This window comes from Nematolebias whitei, chromosome 20, assembly GCF_014905685.2.
Source record: "Nematolebias whitei isolate Nwh7 chromosome 20, NemWhi1, whole genome shotgun sequence".
In the NCBI taxonomy this organism is placed as follows: Eukaryota; Metazoa; Chordata; class Actinopteri; order Cyprinodontiformes; family Rivulidae; genus Nematolebias; species Nematolebias whitei.
Window position 1 is genome coordinate 21954058 of NC_056517.1, and position 18192 is coordinate 21972249.

The following is an 18192-nucleotide window of genomic DNA, read 5'->3' on the forward strand; positions in this document are numbered from 1 at the left end:
GAACTGTGAGGATGGATAGTGGTATTACAAAAGATCTCTTCACATCTTGTCCTGTCAGGACACAATTTGAGACATTAAAAAAAACTACCAGCAAAGCACATTTAAAAACATTACATAAACATTTGACGTCAAGACGGTGAGATTTGTCCATGCACTTTCAGATAGACCACATTTCTGATGATGATGTTCAGCCAGCAGTTCTGATAAGCCTGCACAGATGTTCTCGAAGTCGAATAAAGTCTTAATATTACAAGAATAAAGTCGTACGATATATATATATATATATATATATATATATATATATTTTTTTTTTACAGCTGTCATTTTTTTCTCCACGAGTCGGATCCACAACACGACCCGTCAATCAATCCAGTAGGCGTGTCAGCAAATGACCAATCCGAAACTAAATGAGTCATTATATTATCTGAACTCTAACACGATAAAGCAGGGTTTACTGCATTTTTACTGGTAAAATGAATGTTTGTTAAACTTTATCGTTATTAAATAACGCTCTTACTCAAAACGTGTTCCAATGCTGCCACCTACTGTGTGTTTTTTTATGCTGCTTCTGGGATGCGTACAAGTAGGTATCTCTGCAGCCAAATTCGGAAGGCGTATCTGGGCGATCACATCTGATTGGACTATAGGAAAATGGGCGTATCTGGGCGGTCATATCTGATTGGACTATATGAAAATAGGCGTGTCTGGCCGGCCGCATCTGATTGGAAGATAGAAAAATGGGCGTGTCTGGCCGGCCATATTTGATTGGACGATAGAAAAATGGGCGTGTCTGGCCGGCCACATCTGATTGGATGATAGAAAAAAAGGCTGAACGATAAAATGCTGTAACCACAGACACATTATGTCTAAAAACAAGGCGTTATTGGCAGATTGTGTTAACCACAGGCATATTATGTCTATGGTATTAACCGGTTCGACATTAGCGGCGTCTCAGGTTCAACACTGGCGGCGTCTCGGTTCGACATTGCTCCAGTATACTGCCGCGGCGTCTCCATAACTTCTTTTTTCGACTCTCTTAACACAGAACTTCCGGTTACATTTCAAAATAAGAGCAACATAACTGGGTAGTGGGAGAGCTAAATGTTAGTTTTTTTTAATGCCTAGCCATAACATTAAAAAACAAATTCCATTTTGGTTGTTGAAAAATGTGAACAAAGTTACAATCGATTCATAAAGAAAGAAAAATATAAATGATACTTAAACTGGCCTTGGGACAAAGAATGTTTCCTTTAACTTCACATTTTCTTGTTCAACCTGCAGTTACTACAGATGAGTGATTCTCAGTTTCTGTAAGATTTCTGCAACTGGAGCAGGTATTCTGTTTACTGGTTAACTTCCTCAGCTGTCTCACATTTTAAAGGTCAACCCTACTCCATGTTTCAGTAGAAAACAAGCACATTTAGGAGTCAGTACATAACCAGACTTTTGGCCCTCACACCTGTACCCAGTTGCTTATGCTGCATGATGAGATCAGATTTATCCATATTTTAGAAATTACATTTAGCTTAGTCGACAAAACAATACAAATGAAGACCGTCTTAAAAAAACTCTTGGTTTTGCAGTAAGCAGCCTGATTTCAAACTGACATCTTGGCCAAAGGTAAAATAAAAATCTTTGTGTTCTCAGAAAAGTTGTTTCAGGACCTCCAATAAACTTATGTACACATCAAAGCACACAAGACAGATTCAGGAATTTTCTTTGTTTTCCAGATTTCACATTTGTTATTACCTTCAAACATACTCAGACAACATTTGATGCATCATTGAATTTTTTTTATTGTCTTTATTGGGACATCCATTTTTAGAAGTCATCGTAGCATCTGTTGGAAACACAGAACATAGTACAGTTAGGGTGTTGCTAGTTGTTACTTAATCCTGGATTGGATTTTAAAGTTAATTTTGATATTTTTTTCACAAGAAAAAAAAAGTTGATTTCCTAAAGTTTAACTATAAATGAAGGAATTTGTGCATTCAGGTAATTGAAAATTAAGTAATTTCTCTAACATCCAACCCATTTTAGCCACTGAGCCATACCAAACACCCATAATCTATTCTTGAATGAATTATTGACTATTATTGACAAATTACAGACTTTTTATTGAATAAGTTATTACTCATTATTGAGTAATGAAAGTCAACATCAGATGTTGGGCAACATTGTTGGGCAACATCTTGGGGTCTTCTAGAGTCAGTCTGAAGTGAGAGTGGTCCCTGACATGGCAGAAAGACATAGATATAATTAACAGCTTTTATTTATTTATTTTTCAGCTAATAACAACTTTTATTTATTTGTTTTTCATATTTTTCAGTTATACACAGCTTTTAAATATTTATTTTTCAAGTATTAAGAACTTTTATTTTCAGCTTTTATTTTGAAAAGGAGCCGAGTGGAGGCTCACGTTACCTCAGTGCGTTACGACAACAACGAGAGAACGGTCGAAACTATCGTGACCTACAATAAACGTACTTCAATAAAATGCATAAGTGGAAACATAACATACTTTATAAGTACAATAAACCATATTTCTTTGTCAAACATCGCAAAGAAACGTTACCTCATCAATGACTCGTGACTTTGAGGGTTACCCACAGCCAATCAGTGTTCGCCGCCGACAAACGCCTATTAAATACTGTTAGCCAATCAGTGTTCGCCGCCCATAAACGCCTATTCACCAGAAACGCCCACTTTTGGTCTGCAGAGAACCCCTTCTCGATGCGTATACTGTATGTGACGTCATTATGTCGCGACTGGGTTTTGTTTTGTTTGAAAATGGCGTTCAGTGAGAGAAACTGTGTGTGTGCAGCGCTGTTAGAGGTCTTCAGTAAATATGCCAGAAAGAGGCTGAAGAGACCCAGAAACGCAATTATAGGAGCATTTAGCTTCAGACTGGTCATTTGCTGACCTGACACACCTAATGGATTGATTGACAGGCCGTGTTGTGGATCCGACACATGGGGAAAAAAAGATTAATGAGAGCTGTAAAAAAAAAAAAAAGGTCTCGTATGACTTTAATCTCGTAATACTGCGACTTTATTCTCATACTTTTATGGCTTTTAATTTTTTTTCTTAGTGTAGCCCTAAAGCTCCGTTGTACATTGCTCTGCTTCTTTATCGCTCTGTCCCTTAAAAAAAAAAAAAAAAACTACTACTACCAAAGGGAGAGTAGGAGGAGGAGGAGTCAGGAGAGGAAGGTCATTTCATTCAGCTGCCATCATACTGAAGGATACAGGGAGGACGAAGAAGAGGATGTGCATGTGTCTGCGTTCATAAGTGGTACAAGATGGAACATGCATACATGTTTAGAAATTCAGGGTATATAGAATTTTAACATATATTTTACATATTATATGATTTACACTTTTCTCCTTTTTGCCTTTAAACAATATTTTTCTGAACAGACTGAACCCATGAGAACACACTATACAACACTGCCCTCTAGTGTTTTGTTGTTGCATTACACATCAAATGACAAAGAAACAATGCTTTTAAGGAAGTGGCTCAGCCAGCCTGCATTCAGTTTACAGCTGCTTAATTAGTTTGACTACAGGCTTTCTCAGAAGAACCACGTTGTTCTTGTTAAGCACATTTCCCATGTTAGTCAGCCCTCGTCTTTTTTTTTTTTTTTTTTTTTTGATGGCCTCCCTTCTCCCCTTACAGCCATCCTCTCCACACCATTATTATGAAATATTTATTATAGTGACTATCTAGTGTAGTTTTGCTGCCGTATAAAAAAAAAAAAAAATAGGATAGAAAGAAAGAAAAGACAAAGTAAGACTCCAAAATATAAGAAATATATACAAATAGAGCACACTTCAAAACACCCGGCCACTGTCTGTTCACCTGCAAAGAACATGACAAAACACAGCAACAAAATACATATGTATAAAGAACTTAAAATATTCATGGCTTTGCAGTAAGTTTCCATAAATATATATACCCATACCTACGCCTATATACATACATACATACATACACATGAATATACACTCACATACATATCTATATATCTACATATAAAGCCTACATAAGCATCCCTGCTTCTATTTGTGTGTGGTTGTGAGCATGCATAAGTGTTTAAGGCTTCTCTAATAGAACATTTATTAGTAACTGTGAAGCAGCAGAGACCCGACCCCCAAGACCAGAGGCAGACGAAAAAGGGGGGACCAGAGCCCAAGACCCCAGGAGGGACCCCGACCGCGGAGCCCCCAGAGCCACCCACACAGGACGAACCACTCACCCACCCCCCAGAACGGACCACAGGGGAGAACCGGAAGATCCCCACCAGCAACCACATACAGTGACCCCCCGGGGCCAACAGCGACAAACTCATAGGCCCCCGTCGGCACCCGCCGCACCGATGTAGGTCCAGGTCTAGGCACCGAGGCCTGGGCACCGAGGACTCACACCACCCAGGCCAAGGCCTGACAGGGCCAGAGGACCCGAGCCCCACCAGGCAGACACCAGGCCGAGCCGACACACGCCCAAGCGCCCAGCCCCCGATACCAAGGGCCCCAAGCGCGCCGGCAGGCAAGGGCACACCCCACCAGGGGGCCGCGCGATAGGGGCGCGATGCCAAGCACCCCCAGTTGTATCAAAGAGGGGGCAGTCCGAGTCTTGGCCTAACAAATATCCATTCATACACAGACACAATCACACTATCCCAACCTCAATCTCACATTCATTCACTCAAAGACATACAATAACGATACATTTCATTCTTATTCCCGATACACACTCTAAACCCCCCAGGTCCAAGACATGTACCCACCCTCTACAGGGGGCAGCCCATGCCCAAACCCAGGAGGTAAACCCATTCATTCTTGAGCGGAGAAGAGCCAATACCCCAGAACCGGCCCAGGCCATGCCCCGCCGACAGGACACCCCCCCACCATGAAGAGGACACGCCACCAACCACCCCCACACACCGCCAACAACCAAGCACGCACCCCCAGCCGACCGCCCGCCAGGCCCCGGCAGCCACCCCGGTCAGCGGGCCAACCATGGCACCCAAGAGCCAAGCTCAGGGGGTCCAAACAACCCCAGGGAGAGCACAGCGCCAGCACCGCCCATGGCAACCCCCAGACCCTGAACCCCCACATAGTCCTGGTCAACACCCGACGGCCTGCCCTTCTCCCGGACCCCACCCCCGGAATGGCAGTCAGGGAACTAGGTGGGTAGGAAGAGGAGAAAAAAATAAATAAATAAATAAAAATAAGACCCCGACACATACACCCCCACCCCTAGATGTGCTGTTGTTGTGTGTTGTTGTATAGTGCCATTAAAAAGGAAAGAAGAAGGAGCAAAGGCTGGCAAGGTGCCAGTTTCCCCTCCACCCCAACTCTATCCAAACCCTAGTGTCTAAATGTAACCGTTGTAAGTGAGCACAGGCACAGGGGGTGAGAGTAAGGTCATCCCACCACCCATAGCCATGTGCCCACTTCAAATTCCTATATATGAATGTCATGAGGATGTTATGAATGAATGTCTAAGGTGTACAATAAAATTGAGTCCCAGGTGGCTATGGTCAACAAAGATGTAAAATTGTTGCAGCGCAGCACACCCGAGCCCAAACAACCCTAAATGTATGGAATTGAAATGAAGAGGGTGGAGGTGCATGGTGAGGGATGGGGAGAAATAACTGTGAGAGCAAATGCTCCCACAGGGAGTCAGCTCCCCCACTGACCCAACAGCCCCCCCCCCCAGCCCCCCAAGGTCCACCCAGGGATTGAGGCCAAGACACCTCTCCATCTGGACCGACCGCCAGGCCCGCTGAGCTCCAGACCAGAGAGGGACAGAGCCCCGAGGGCCGCCAGAAGCTGCACCAGCAGCCTACACACCCGAGGGCCACCAGGACCCCCACAGACCGCAGTCAGCCCGCTACCAGATGGAGCCAAACCCCACCAGGACGACCCGGCCAAGAGCGCCCGCCCAACCGCCGACAGTGCCAGGAAGCACCGGGAGCGAGCCCCCACCACAGGAAAGGGGCCAGCCAGCCGGCCACGCACAGTCCCGGGCCGCCCCCAAGGACATCCACCCCATCCCCACCCCAGAAGAAATACTACACCCACCCCTCATTCGGACATCTCTCAAAACACATAGCACACTAGACACCTAGGCTGGGTCAAACTACCCCCTCTTAGGGGCCACTGGTCACGCCCCCAAACACCCAACCCCCCAGCCCATGAACCCACAACCCACCAGCGAGCCGAAGGCCCCCGCCCAGAACCGGGCACCAGAGCGCAAGCCGGCCCAGAGCCCGGCAACCCGCCCGCCAGAGCCCAAGATCCCCGAACCCCACAGGCCCAAGCCCGGGGGCGACAAGCCCCCAGAACCCCAAGCCCCCGCGCCCACCCCGAACCCACACCAGCACAGCCAGGCTACCAGATCGGTGACCCACGACCGCCGCCACAGACCACCTGAGGGCCTGCATGCAGCCACCAGCAGACATCCCCCAGAACCACCCAGGCCCTCCCCAGAGGGAAAGCAGTGCCCCCCTGCCCAGGTACCCCCAAGAGCCCAGCCCCCGGCAACCCCCCCGGGGCCCCAAACCCATACACCCACCTCCACATCAACCCCAAGGCCCCACAAGGTCAGATCTCAGACTACCCACCCTCACTATGTAACGGAGCCGATCAAAGGAGCCCACAGAGATTGATCCAATGTGTCGGCAGATGCTGTTTCAAGACTGATATGATCTAACAGAAGATTTTTATACTGATTAATGCTAAGATTATTTTTATTTTTCCAATTCAGGAGTATGGTTTTCTTTGCGATGCATAAGGCAGTGAAAATCATGCGACATGTATTTTTTTCCAGGGTAACATCTTCCAAGATAGCCAATAAGCAAACAGACGGAGAGAGTGGAATATTACATTTCAGACATTTAGACAAGTCTTCACAAACCTGGACCCAGAACCTCTGAACGGGTGGGCAGAACCAGAGTGCATGGATATAATCATCAGGAATATTGCCTGTGCACTGTGAGCAGTTGTTAGATGATGTAAATCCCATCCTAAACATTCGCTGACCTGTATAATGTACTCTATAAAGAACTTTATACTGTATTAATTGTAAGTTGGAGATTCTAGTCATTTTAAATGTTCTTAAACATATTTGAGACCAGGTGTTTTGGTCAAAATTGATTGATAAATCTGACTCCCATTTTGCAACAGGTAACATTATGGAGTCATTGATTCTAGACAATTTCTTGTATATTTTAGATAATAATTTGGGGGATTTAAGATTAAGGAACTCTAACACACATATTGGTGTTTCTAACAAAGTTTTATTAAGCTTAAATTTCTTTTTTATGATAGACTTAATTTGTTGATATTCTAAGAAGTATTTATTTTCCATGTCAAATTGTATTATTAAATTATTAAATGGAATAAAGTCTACACCTTCATATATGTGTTCCAGACGTTCAATTCCCTTGACTCTCCAACCTGGGAAATTTAACATATTATTTTCTTGTAGGATGTCAGGGTTGTTCCAGATGGGTGTATGTCTACAGGGGAGTAGTGAAGATTTTGTCATTTTCAAATACTCCCACCATGCTGTCAGAGAAGAGCTAATACTGATGCTTTTAAAGCAAACATGTCTTTTTATATTTGTGCTAATAAACGGTAGATCTGAAATCTTAATATTATTGCATAAAGTTTGTTCTATGTCTATCCAAGTTTCATCTAATGTATTTGGATTTAACCACTTTGAGATATATTGTAACCTATTGGCTAAATAGTAGTGATAGAAGTTGGGAAGTTCTAATCCTCCGGTATCTTTGGATTTCTGTAATGCTTTTAAGCTAATACGTGGAGTTTTGTTTTTCCAAAGGAATTTAGATATCAAAGAGTCCAGTGACTTAAACCATTCAGTTGAAGGTTTATTTGGAATCATTGAGAATAAATAGTTTATTCTCGGCAGGACCATCATTTTTACTGAGGCAACTCTTCCCATAAGTGATATGGGCAGAGATTTCCATCTAGTAAGATCATCTTCAATGTTCTTTAAAATTGGGATATGATTCAATTTTATTAAGTCTTCCAATCTAGGAGAAATATTAATGCCCAAGTATGTAATGTTACCTGATTGTAGTCGTTCATTGAGAGAAGTATTAAACACGCAGTTTATTGGAAGAGCTGTAGATTTTGACCAATTTATAGAATAATCAGAAACTTTTGAGAACGAGTTTATTAATTCGATAACATTAGATATTGAATTTTCTGTGTTCTGAAGAAAAAGTAAAACATCGTCAGCATAAAGACTAATTTTATGTTCTATATTTTTACACAGTATACCTTTAATATCAGCAGTTTGTCTTATTGCTGCTGCTAAAGGTTCAATAAAAATAGCAAATAGTGCAGGTGAAAGTGGACATCCCTGCCTGGTCCCCCTCTGTAAACAGAAGCTTGAAGATATTTGATTATTTGTCCTGACACATGCTCTTGGTGAGTTATATAATATTTTTAACCAATTAATGAAATGGTCCCCAAAACCAAATTTACTCAATGTAGAAAATAAAAATTTCCAGTTTACCCTATCAAATGCTTTTTCTGCGTCCAAAGACAAAATAGCTGTTTCAATATTTTTACTATATGAATACTCTATTAAATTATATAATCTGCGTGTGTTTGTGGTCGAGTGTCTTCCTTTTATGAATCCAGTTTGGTCAGGATGAATAATGAGAGGAATTATTTTCTCTAATCTTTTAGAGAGGACTTTACTAATTATTTTAACATCCACATTAATAAGAGAGATGGGGCGATAACTGGTAGGTAGTACTGGGTCTTTGCCTGGTTTTAATAGTAAACTAATGTTGGCTGAATTCATATGTGTTGGAAATCTGCCATTTTCTTCAGACTCATGTAGCATTCTGTGAAATATTGGTTCCAGGATGTTCCAGAACTCTTTATAAAATTCAGCCCTCGTCTAAAGAAGAAACAACAAATCACTCACGATCAAAATGAACTATTGATTTAAATTAATTAAAAATCTAGTCTATAAAAAGTCCAATTTATTTCAGAAATATTAACTCAGATCTCACATGAGTGATGCATCAGGAGGGTGGTGTTGGCATGCTGCAGGGCTGACACCCATCTCTGACACTCTCCCTTTGAGGTGGCCTTCAGGTGGTAGCTCCAGCCTCCGCAGATCAACACAAAGTGACACATGTCACCCACCTCGATTTGAGCTGTCACCAAGGGAATGGTAACCCGGCAAGTGTGCGCCATTTCCTCCTGAGTCCTGAGGGACAGCAGCATCAACTGGGTTAATGTTCAAGCACCCTTAAACTTGACATCATCATCTCTAATTTGTAAAAAAGGGTAAAAAATGCAAATCTTTGTAAAAAATGCATACAAAGCTGAACCCCGCCCCCACCTAGGACTGTCAGACCACATCTCAATCTTCCTGGCTCCTGCTTACATGCCCCCGCTGAGACGCTCCAGACCGGTACAAAAGAAAGTTAAATGATGGATCCAGGACAGTGGCCCCATACTGAGAGATTGTTTTGACTGAACAGATGGGCAGGTTTTCAGAGAAGCTGCTGAAAATGGAGGTTCGCTTGATCTTGACCAATACACATCCTCAGTTCTGGGTTACATTAGTACATGTACTGACACTGTCTCCACTATCAGAAATGTTAAAAGCTACCCAAACAGAAAACCTTGGCTGAATGCAGAGGTGCGTACCCTGCTGGAAGCCAGGAACACTGCCTTCAGGTCTGGAAACTCAGAGGAGCTGAAGAGGACAAGAAAAGAGCTGGTTGCTGGTATTAAGAGGGCCAAGGCCATATATGCACAGAGGATCGAGGGTCAATTTATCTCACAAGACCCTCGGAGCATGTGGAGGGGCATTAAGTGCATAACAGATTATAAAGGAAGGAGCGAACAATGCCCCAAAGACCCATCTCTGCCTGATGCCCTCAACAAGTTCTATGCACGCTTTGAAGACCTGAACAGACCACCCAGCACCAGACTCACCTCACCACCGGATGAAGAGCATCTCAGCATGACCTCAGCAGAAGTAAGTAGTACTTTCAGGAGGATTAATCCGCACAAGGCAACTGGCCCAGACAACATCCCCGGAAAAGTGTTGAAGGAATGTACTGATCAGCTCTGTGAGGTTCTGGCAGACATCTTTAACACCTCACTTACCCTGGAGACAGTTCCCACCTGCCTGAAGACTGCCACCATCATCCCAGTCCCAAAAAGCTCTACAGTGACTGGTCTGAATGACTATCGGCCAGTGGCCCTCACCCCGATAGTCGCTAAATGCTTCGAAAAACTGGTCATGACTCACATCAAAACAACCATCAACGAGGACCCTCATCAGTATGCATACCGTGAGAACCGATCAACAGAGGATGCCATCTCCTCTGTGGTCCACACTGCGCTCAACCACCTGGAGCAGAAAAACTCTTACGTCCGTATGCTCTTTGTGGACTTCACATCCGCCTTCAACACCATGATCCCCCAAACCCTGATTGACAAACTATCCACACTAGGACTAAGCCCCTCCATTTGCAACTGGGTACTAGACTTTTTAACAAACAGACCACAGTTAGTGAGGATCCACAACTTCTCCTCCTCCACCATAACCCTCAGCACTGGCTCTCCTCAGGGATGTGTGTTGAGCCCCCTCCTGTTTACTCTGCTCACGTATGATTGTGCAGCTACCCATCCAGGCTGTCACATTGTAAAGTTTGCAGATGATACAGTGGTGGTGGGATGCATCACAAACAATGATGAGTCCAGCTACAGGCAAGAGGTGGAACACCTGGAGAGCTGGTGCAGAGAGAATAACCTTCACATCAATGTGAAGAAGACAAAGGAGATGATTGTGGACTTCAGAAGAAACAAAAACATCTACACCCCCCTGAACATAAGAGGATCTGCGGTGGAAGTGGTCTCCAGCTACAAGTACTTGGGTGTACACATGAATGACAACCTCAGCTGGAGCAACAACACCACCAGCCTGATCAAGAAAGCTCATCAGAGACTCTACTTCCTCAGACAGCTGAGGCGAGCTGGTCTGGGAAGCTCAGTCCTCACCTCCTTCTACAGGTGTGCAGTGGAGAGCATCCTGTGCTCCAGCATCAACATGTGGCATGGAGGCTGCACAGCTGCAGAAAGAAAAGCTTCGCAGAGAGTGGTGAAGGCTGCACAGAAGTCTGTCGGAATCAGCCTCCCCACCATCACAGACATCTACACCTCCAGATGCAGGAAGAGGGCCACCTGCATCATGAAGGACCCCACTCACCCAGCACACACACTTTTTGCCCCACTCCCCTCAGGAAGGAGGTTAAGGAGCATTAAGTGTAGAACCACTAGACTGAGGAACAGCTTCTACCCTGAGGCTGTTAGACTCATGAATCTCTAACTAGAATAATCACTGTGAAAAACCATATCATGTTGCTGCTGATCTGTTTCATGTTGTTGCTGATCTGTTTCAATGTTGATGTGTTCATGCGTGCACATCTGCTCACAGACTCATGTTCATGTTTGTGCTGATGTTCAATGTTTTATGTTATGAGTGCTTAGTGTCATGATTCATGTGTTCTGGACTGTTCATGTCATGTTTCCTTTTTTTTGTTGCTCTCCCTCAACTCCAATCACTTAACGCAACTCACCTGTGTCTGCCTAATTATCTCAAGCTGTTTAAAAGCCTCTCTCAGCCACTGCACCAGTGCCAGATTATCTGAAGCTTTCAGCCAAAGAGATCCAGCCTTTTCAAGCCAAGCCAAACCAAGCTCTTTAAAGAACCTGACCCATTTCTGCCTTTTCTGAACCCCTGTTTATGCCTGAATCTTGTCTGCCAACGTTTGCTCTCTGATCTCAAGGTTTTGACCCCTGCCTGGCTTTTTACTTTGCTCTGCCTGCTCCTCTGCCTGACAAGTTGTTGCTCTCGGATCTTATGGTTTGACCCCTGCCTGGCCCTCTGGATTCTGCTCAGCCTGCCGATTTCTCTAGCCCCTTTGTTCTGTGAAGACCTCATCATCTATCTGGACCATTTGCTTGGACCGTGCTCTTCCTGGGATGTCCTAATCCTTGACAGGTTGGTCTAATCTTTCTGAGCTAATATTGACCTGCCTTGCCCCTGTCACTCACCTGCCTCTCTCTGCTTCAGATCTGCAAATCAGTCCCTGAGGTCCAGTGTCCAGAGCTGCAGTCTTCATTTAAAATAAAGCCTGTAAATGATGTTTGTGTGTTGGTAGCATTTCTGGGTCCTTAGTTTACTTACTCCTTACAGCTTAGTGTATATTTAGTTGATGTTTTTCTTAGTTCATAACTTAGATGTTATTACTGTTTTTCTTATACATTTTGTTGTTGGATGTAACTGGGACCTTGTGTACATAATTTCGCTCCACCACATGTACCACATGAGGTGCGAATGACAATAAAGAAACTCTGACTCTCTAAAAGAGAAGAATTAAACCTATAGCTGGAATTTGGCTATTTTTCCCTGTATTTGTCAATAACTGAATGAATTCCTATTGTAAACTGACCCATTAAAACAATTCTTGTAAAAAGTTTTATTACCCAAAGCACTTACAGTAAGTCTTCTGCAATATCTACAGTATCCAATCATCCATCTACCTACCTACCTACCTACACGGGTGTTTGTATCATTATCATTAAGGGTTAAAGGATGATAATTATTTTGCTTGTATCTGTCTGTGTGTGTGTTTGTCTATATCATTTGTGTCAACCTCAAGGTCCGGGGGCCAAATGTGGCCCTCGTTGACATCTTATTTGGCACCCAAGATGATATGTGAAACATAAAATACTTCTATCTCTTGATTTTTTTTTTCCGTAATCTTTGATTATGATGTTGAAAGCACAACAGAGAACATCAAATGAGACCAATCAAACTCTTGTTGAGAAACCTGCAAGCAAGAAAAGATGTTGGGTGTCATAATGAGTTAATGTAGCTTCTGAAATTGGCCCTTAGTTTGAAAAAGGGTTTAATTTTGGTCCCCTTTTGTAAGTGAGTTTGACACCCCTGGTCTATATCGTAAGCAACATATCTCATGAACCCTTGGCCAACCCTTAGTCGACCTTAGCCAACATAAAAATGGCAACAGCTCAATTTCCAATGTGCATATATAATTTGATGTGGTAGTAGCTGAGAGTCATACTCAATACTTTCTCGGACTGCTCACACATCTCATGATCTTGCACTGCAGTAGTCCCTCGATTATTGTGGGGCTTACATTACACTCCCCACCCCCCACGATAGGTGAGAAACTGCTAAGTAGGAATGCTTTATTTAGTTTAGTATTTATGTATTTAAGGCTTTGGAAAACCTTCCCCCACTTTTGCAATATACTAAATTCTTAAACCTATGTAACTTTAACAACATACTTAAATGTACTGTACAGTACTGCAAAATTTCACTCACCAGCTCTGCATAACAGCAGCTCAGTTCCAGTTCTGCAGACCTATCCTACAGTGACAAAGCCCACCGACCCATCCAGGTTGATGTGCGCGTGGATATTGAGCTTCAGGGGCCTTCAGGATTATTTGCGACTTTCCTGCCAGTTCTGTGAGCTTAATAGATAGCAAAGATTTGCGTTGCAAAAGTTTCCGTCCATTTCGGCAGAAAGAAGCATCCGGAAGAAGTGTTGGCTTCTGGATAGTGTACTGTTGGCTTCTGGGTGGTGTAGTTTATTTGACTGTCCTTACAGTATAGACTTATTGAAAGAAAACTACAAAATGGCGGCACCTGTCCGAAGTATTTTTTCGTTAACTTTTTATCTCATACCATCCCAATCACGTGAGTAATATTAAAGTTGACAATCGTTACGAAAGAGCAAGTCCGCGAAAGTTGAACTGTGAAGTAGCGAGGGACTACTGTACATTTTACAATGTTTCATTTACAAGGTTGGACCAAAAACAGGTAAAATGGTGCTTCTTTTCAACGTAAAATGTTTTATAACTCTCGTATGAAAGGATTGCCCCACAGTTTGAGAACTACTGAGGTGGAAATGTTTTTTTGCCTCCAGGCCCCCTGCAAGTTTGATTCTAGGACCGCCCCTGTTCGGAACTCACCTAACAAACAAACAAAAAAAGACCCACTTTTTGAACTTTCTTTCAAACTGTGAGGTGTGTGTCGGGTGGAGCCCTGATGGTCGTTCAGCCCATTTGGTTCCGGTATCTTTAGTAGGACAGCAGGCCGTTGCTGAGGACGAACCATCACGCTGGTAGCGCTTCAGGTAGTTGGTCTATTTGAAGAGCCAGCCCCTGTAGGTATCCAGAGTCTACAGGTGCAGCCCGGGAAGAGTCGGATAGGGCATGCTCCTCAGCTCATTCATTTGAATCCCACCTCCTGCAGGATGTTTGGAGACTTGGCGCCGTTACTGCGTGTGCAGTTCATGCGGCGTTGTCAGCAGCTGTATGCTAAGAGAGCACAGTTTGAGAAGCAGCTTTCAAAACAAGGCCATAAAACAGCAGTTTAAGTAAAAAAGTTGTAGAATCCCTATAAACCACTAAAGAGCCAGTCAAGCTTGAGTTGTCTACCATGGCATCAAGGACTACAGTTGTTCAGTCTCAAAGACTAAAGGATCTACAAGATTGTGGCTTTTACTCAAGGAAACGGATCAGTCTACTGTCAACTTTCACAAGAGAGTTTATTCCAGCCACAAAGGATCACATTCCAACAAACGAGACGGCAAAGGTTTGGCCACATCTCAAACACCTCCAAGCAGAAATCTCGCCTTTGCAAGAATGTGAGGTAAGTCTGTTAATCGGATATAACTGCTCACAAGCACTGCTCACAAGAGAAATTGTGTCAGGCAGGGAAGATGAGCCTTACACTCAACGCACAGATCTCGGCTGGAGCATAGTTGGACAAAGCAGTCCATACCTGAACTATGGAGATGCCTGGTGTCAGTCATCATATCATCATGAGGAAAGTTATTCCAGATTGCAAGCCTTCTGTTGATCCTCAGAGTGAAGTCCACTACATAAACAGAACAAAGGTAAGTGATGTTACTTCCTCAGAGACTGTTAAAGCACTGGAGTTGAACTTCTCAGAAACAGAGATGGTTGACAATCATGTGTCTCACCATGACCTCAAGTTTCTTTCGAAACTCAAAGAAGGCATCAAACAAAATGAAAGCGGTCACTTTGAAATGCCACTGCCATTTTGTGATGAACAACCTAAGTTACTACACAATGTACCGTTTGAAATGTCTGGAGAGAAGATGAAGAAAAAACGAAACATACTACAATGTCTACATCAAGTTCATGGATGATATAATCTCCCGAGGTGATGCAGAAAAGTTTCCTGTAGAAGAGTTAAACAGCAGTCCTGTATTGTATATTCCACATCACAGGGTCTATCATCCACACAAACCGGGGAAAATCCGAGTGGTATTCGACTGTTCGGCAAAATACCAAGACACATCCCTCAATGACCATCTATTAACTGGCCCTGACTTGACAAAAACATTGGTGGGTGTTCTATGTAACTTCCGCAAGGGGTCAATCGCATTCATGTGTGATGTTGAGCAAATGTTTCACCAATTTGGAGCAAAAAGTGAAGACCAGGATTAGTGGGAGCAAGAAAACCTGGACACAAAACCATCGGTTTACCCAATGAAAGTCCACTCTTGCTTACTAATGGAAAATGGTTAAAGTCACAGAAGTCTACCCTGGATCAGTTTCTAGGGTGAGAAAGGTCAGACTGTTAGTGAGAGTACATTAGACAAACGTTGTAAACGCACAACATAGACAGTTTCACTTGACCGACCTGTACATAAGGTTGTTGTTTTGTTTGAAGCAGAGTAACTTTTTCGTTCGTTTCATTTTTAGAGTAAAGTGTCTGTTTGATTTAAAGAAATCTCACATACAGGATGTGTGATTTGGTGGGAGTGTAACTGCCACAGTTGATTTTGTGTTTCACATTTATATGGCTTGTACTGTTTGTTTAATTATATGCAGTTTTACATGCCACCTGTAGTTGGTGTTGTATTCACGTGTGACAGGTAATGCTTCATTCAGGTGTGAAAAGTAACCAGAAGAAGTCAGACGGTAGCAAAAATGTGAGTATCAGCAAGGAAGCAAACCTAATTCCTTTTGGTAGCACTGGAGTGTCTGCTCCACACTTGGCAGCTGATTTAGATGCCGAAAAACATATTTTAATAATGTAAATGCTTTACGTATAAGCATTCATGTGAACACTTTTGTAAACCTTCATGTTGATGTTAATTTTTTCAGCACATATTTACATAGAATTCTGTGTTTTGTAGGTTCATTGATCCTGTTGTTATGATTCAGTACTTATGTTGTCTGTTCCATAATTGTATCCATCAATCTTTGCAAAAATATTATTTAGCCTATGTGTAAAACATCTTCAGAATTTCATGCTATATTTTCCGTCATGAATGTCCCTAAATATAAAGAATGGATTTTATTTTAGATGTTGGCTCTACTTGTGAGTTATCATCAGTATTCAGGTGCTAAATTCTTTCAGAGCTATTGACATCGGAGGTCATGGGAGCTCCAGAGCCCTGCTGATTGCTTGTCTCCATGGCGACCTCTGACAGAGTTAGCTGGTCAATAAATAAAAAAAAGCATGAGACAGCCTTGTTGCCAGACCAATGCTGCGCTGTCATAAATAAGTCAGCAGGTGAGATGAGAGGTTGAAAATGACACAGCATAGACATGAGTCTATGAGTCTTTAGCCTGCTGCTGTGGAAATAGTTCTCAGTTTAAACCTCTAATGGAATTGTTTCCCTTCACTTGTGGGCAGTAATACAAATTTTAGATTTTTGTTTGTTTAAAGCCACAATAACTTTCAAAATATGCAATTCTTCAGTTTTTTTTAAACCTATATTTTACATTTCTACTACAATTACTACATCATAAATTATTGTTTTGGGGTTATTTTAAGTTAAACACATCAGGTTTTCATAAAAACTGTGTTATAAAGCAGCAAATATTCTTTGTCTTTGTTAATAAGAAGTCACCAGTCTGTCCCAAGGACAGATAGAGACAAACATTCACATTTCACCCACACCTAGAGACAATTTAGAGTGGCAAACTAACCTATTATGCATGGTTTTGGTCTTTGGGAAACTGGAGCACCTGGAGAAAAACCACACATGCACATCTCCACACACAAAGTCCCCAGGCTGGGAGGTGATCCTGTGATCAATGTGAGGTGACAGCTCTAACCGCTTCACTCCCATGCTGCCTTCACTGAGAAATGAACTTAAATGATTTGTCCACAAAACATGTTCAGTTGTTCATTGATTTAGTCATAAGAGTTAAAAAATTTGCACAAATGTTCAGTTCTTTAACCATAATGCCTCTTTGCAATACTTTCAATTAAATGTGAGATTTATGTAATTGATATGCAAGGATCTTTTTATTATTTTATTTTTGCTTTTACATTAGATAGCTGTCCAATTGGTTGTGGTAGCTCAGTGGTCTTGAAATCCTCAGGCTGCAGGTTTAAGTTTAGGTTGTCTTGGGAAGTGCGTCTGGCCTAAATCAATTGCCAAATATTATTGTGTGCGAGTCCACAGAAAACAGCCAATGTATATATATATATATATATATATATATATATATATATATATATATATTCATTCATTCTTTCATTCATTCAACCTTTCTTTAGATAGGTAAATCACACTGAGCCTCGGACGCTCATTTACAAGTGAGACCTGTTTAGACGGACAAAAAAGTAGTGAAATTGAACACGTAGGAAATTGGGGGTAAAAAAAAAAAAAAAATCCTATCAAACTCTTTCTTCTTGGCTGAGAAGAAAGACCCTAATAATGAAAAAAAAAAAAAAAAAACCCACCCCGCACAGACAAGCACATGGTGACATAGAACATTCCACAGAGGGGGGCAACGAGTATGTTTGAGATTTTGCTTTTGGAAACTTTAATTCATGTTTTTCTGGATGTAAATCAAATTTTTTTGGATGATTGTTTCCTCTGGTATCAGATGCTGTGCAGCTGGAAGGATTTTTACTGAAACTTTTTTTTAGTTTTGGACATTTGTTATGATGCGTAACCATGGCAACAAGGCAGTTTTTCTACAACCAACAACAGCTGATTAACATATCAAAAGCTCAAATAATATCTCAACTACAGCCTCAAATCTCAAGTGAGTTGAAAAGGATGTTCTGTGGACGCATTCTCATCTACCTGTCGGC